The sequence below is a fragment of the Tachypleus tridentatus genome, chromosome 6, assembly GCF_004210375.1.
Source record: "Tachypleus tridentatus isolate NWPU-2018 chromosome 6, ASM421037v1, whole genome shotgun sequence".
In the NCBI taxonomy this organism is placed as follows: domain Eukaryota; kingdom Metazoa; phylum Arthropoda; class Merostomata; order Xiphosura; family Limulidae; genus Tachypleus; species Tachypleus tridentatus.
In genome coordinates, this window is record NC_134830.1 from 9,359,585 (window position 1) to 9,365,169 (window position 5,585).

Consider the following 5,585-nt stretch of genomic DNA (forward strand, 5'->3'; position numbering starts at 1 on the left):
TATTTAGATAATACAGTAGTGTTGATATTGGTGATATGAGTGGTATCAGAATTGAAGTAAATCCTGTAATAAACAACAAAAAACTATTAAATCCTTAAATGTGTGTCACGATATCGTTTATTTAATAAAGAATGATCGGACTTAGATAAGTAATAACATGGACATACACCATACAATAGTGTTATATTTATATAGATAAGTAGTTACATGGACATACGACAGACAATAGTGTTATATTAGATAAGTAATTGAATAGATAAGTATCCAGAATTAGTGACGAATCCTGTTAGATAAGTAGTTACATGGACGACAGACAAAGTGTTATATTTATATAGTTAACATGGACATACGATACAGACAATAGTGTTATAATTATTAGATAAGATAGTTACATGGATAGTTACACCAGACAATAGTGTTATATTTATATAGATAAGTAGTTACATGGACATACACCAGACAATAGTGTGTTATATTTATATAGATAAGTAGTTACATGGACATACGACAGACAATAGTGTTATATTTATATAGATAAGTAATTACATGGACATACACCAGACAATAGTGTTATATTTATATAGATAAGTAGTTACATGGACATACGACACACAATAGTGTTATATTTATATAGATAAGTAGTTACATGGACATACACCATACAATAGTGTTATATTTATATAGATAAGTAATAACATGGACATACATCATACAATAGTGTTATATTTATATAGATAAGTAGTTACATGGACATACGACAGACAATAGTGTTATATTTATATAGATAAGTAATTACATGGACATACACCAGACAATAGTGTTATATTTATATAGATAAGTAATTACATGGACATAACACCATACAATAGTGTTATATTTATATAGATAAGTAGTTACATGGACATACACCAGACAATAGTGTTATATTTATATAGATAAGTAGTTACATGGACATACGACAGACAATAGTGTTATATTTATATAGATAAGTAGTTACATGGACATACAACAGACAATAGTGTTATATTTATATAGATAAGTACTTACATGGACATACGACAGACAATAGTGTTATATTTATATAGATAAGTAATTACATGGACATACGACAGACAATAGTGTTATATTTATATAGATAAGTAATTACATGGACACACACCAGACAATAGTGTTATATTTATATAGATAAGTAGTTACATGGACATACACACAGACAATAGTGTTATATTTATATAGATAAGTAGTTACATGGACATACGACAGACAATAGTGTTATATTTATATAGATAAGTAATTACAATAGTGTTATATTTATATAGATGGACATGGACATACAACAGACAATAGTGTTATATTTATATAGATAAGTAGTTACATGGACATATAGATAAGTATTACATGGACATACACCAGACAATAGTGTTATATTTATATAGATAAGTAGTTACAGACATACACCAGACAATAGTGTTATATTTATATAGATAAGTAATTACATGGACATACACCATACAATAGTGTTATATTTATATAGATAAGTAGTTACATGGACATACACCAGACAATAGTGTTATATTTATATAGATAAGTAGTACATTACAATAGTGTTATATTTATATAGATAAGTAGTTACATGGACACCAGACAATAGTGTTATATTTATATAGATAAGTAGTTACATTACATAGATAAGACATGGACGACAGACAATAGTGTTATATTTATATAGATAAGTAATTACATGGACATACACAATAGTGTTATATTTATATAGATAAGTAATTACAGACAATAGTGTTATATTTATATAGATAAGTAGTTACATGGACATACACCAGACAATAGTGTTATATTTATATAGATAAGTAGTTACATGGACATACAACAGACAATAGTGTTATATTTATATAGATAAGTAATTACATGGACATACAACAGACAATAGTGTTATATTTATATAGATAAGTAGTTACATGGACATACAACAGACAATAGTGTTATATTTATATAGATAAGTAGTTACATGGACATACAACAGACAATAGTGTTATATTTATATAGATAAGTAGTTACATGGACATACACCAGACAATAGTGTTATATTTATATAGATAAGTAATTACATGGACATACACATGGACATACCACCAGACAATAGTGTTATATTTATATAGATAAGTAGTTACATGGACATACGACAGACAATAGTGTTATATATTAAGTATACAGACATACACCATATAGTATAAGTAGTTACATTACATGGACATACACACCAGACAATAGTGTTATATTTATATAGATAAGTAGTTACATGGACATACAGACAGACAATAGTGTTATATTTATATAGATAAAGTAGTTAGTTACATGGACATGGACATACATGGACATACACCAGACAATAGTGTTATATACATTATATAGATAAGTAGATTACATGGACATACACACAGACAATAGTGTTATATTTATATAGATAAGTAGTTACATGGACATACAACAGACAATAGTGTTATATTTATATAGATAAGTAGTTACATGGACATACAACAGACAATAGTGTTATATTTATTTATATAGATAAGTTATATTTATATAGATTACATGGACATACAACAGACAATAGTGTTATATTTATATAGATAAGTAGTGTTACATGGACATACAACAGACAATATTGTTATATTTACATAGATAAGTAGTATCATGGACATACACCAGACAATAGTGTTATATTTATATAGATAAGTAGTTACATGGACATACACCAGACAATAGTGTTATATTTATATAGATATAAGTAGTTACATGGACATACACAGACAATAGTGTTATATTTTATATAAGATAAGTACACCAGACAATAGTGTTATATTTATATACATAAGGACATACACACAGACAATAGTGTTATATTTATATAGATAAGATAAGTTACATGGACATACAACAGACAATAGTGTTATATTTATATAGATAAGTAGTTACATGGATATACACCAGACAATAGTGTTATATTTATATAGATAAGTAATTACATGGACATACAACAGACAATAGTGTTATATTTATATAGATAAGTAGTTACATGGACATACACCAGACAATAGTGTTATATTTATATAGATAAGTAGTTACATGGACATACACCAGACAATAGTGTTATATTTATATAGATAAGTAGTTACATGGACATACAACAGACAATAGTGTTATATTTATATAGATAAGTAGTTACAGACAATAGTGTTATATTTATATAGATATGGACATACAACAGACAATAGTGTTATATTTATATAGATAAGTAATTACATGGACATACAACAGACAATAGTGTTATATTTATATAGATAAGTAGTTACATGGACAAACAACAGACAATAGTGTTACATTTATATAGATAAGTAGTTACATGGATATACAACAGACAATAGTGTTATATTTATATAGATAAGTAGTTACATGGACATATAGATAAGTAGTTACACAGACAATAGTGTTATATTTATATAGATAAGTAATTACATGGACATACAACAGACAATAGTGTTATATTTATATAGATAAGTAGTTACATGGACATACACCAGACAATAGTGTTATATTTATATAGATAAGTAGTTACATGGACATACAACAGACAATAGTGTTATATTTATATAGATAAGTAGTTACATGGACATACAACAGACAATAGTGTTATATTTATATAGATAAGTAATTACATGGACATACAACAGACAATAGTGTTATATTTATATAGATAAGTAGTTACATGGACATACACCAGACAATAGTGTTATATTTATATAGATAAGTAATTACATGGACATACAACAGACAATAGTGTTATATTTATATAGATAAGTAGTTACATGGACATACACCAGACAATAGTGTTATATTTATATAGATAAGTAGTTACATGGACATACATGGACATACACAATAGTGTTATATTTATATAGATAAGTAGTTACATGGACATACAACAGACAATAGTGTTATATTTATATAGATAAGTAATTACATGGACATACACAGACAATAGTGTTATATTTATATAGATAAGTAGTTACATGGACATACAATTACAGACAATACAATAGTTATATTTATATAGATAAGTAGTTACATGGACATACAACAGACAATAGTGTTATATTTATATAGATAAGTAGTTACATGGACATACAACAGACAATAGTGTTATATTTATATAGATAAGTAGTTACATGGACATACAACAGACAATAGTGTTATATTTATATAGATAAGTAGTTACATGGACATACACCAGACAATAGTGTTACATTTATATAGATAAGTAATTACATGGACATACAACAGACAATAGTGTTATATTTATATAGATAAGTAGTTACATGGACATACATACAGACAATTACATGACATTATATTATATTTATATAGATAAGTAGTTACATGGACATACAACAGACAATAGTGTTATATTTATATAGATAAGTAGTTACATGGACATACAACAGACAATAGTGTTATATTTATATAGATAAGTACTTACATGGACATACGACAGACAATAGTGTTATATTTATATAGATAAGTAGTTACATGGACATACACACAGACAATAGTGTTATATTTATATAGATAAGTAATTACATGGACATACACCAGACAATAGTGTTATATTTATATAGATAAGTAGTTACATGGACATACAACAGACAATAGTGTTATATTTATATAGATAAGTAGTTACATGGACATACAACAGACAATAGTGTTATATTTATATAGATAAGTAGTTACATGGACATACACCAGACAATAGTGTTATATTTATATAGATAAGTAGTTACATGGACATACACAGACAATAGTGTTATATTTATATAGATAAGTAATTACATGGACATACACCAGACAATAGTGTTATATTTATATAGATAAGTAGTTACATGGACATACAACAGACAATAGTGTTATGGACATTTATATATATAGATAAGTAGTTACATGGACATACAACAGACAATAGTGTTATATTTATATAGATAAGTAGTTACATGGACATACATGGACATACATAACAGACAATAGTGTTATATTTATATAGATAAGTAGTTACATGGACATACAACAGACAATAGTGTTATATTTATATAGATAAGTAATTACATGGACATACAACAGACAATAGTGTTATATTTATATAGATAAGTAGTTACATGGACATACACCAGACAATAGTGTTATATTTATATAGATAAGTAGTTACATGGACATACACAATAGTGTTATATTTATATAGATAAGTACAGACAATAGTGTTATATTTATATAGATAAGTAGTTACATGGACATACAACAGAGACAATAGTGTTATATTTATATAGATAAGACATAGTTACATGGACATACAACAGACAATAGTGTTATATTTATATAGATAAGTAGTTACATGGACATACAACAGACAATAGTGTTATATTTATATAGATAAGTAGTTACATGGACATACAACAGACAATAGTGTTATATTTATATAGATAAGTAGTTACATGGACATACAACAGACAATAGTGTTATAT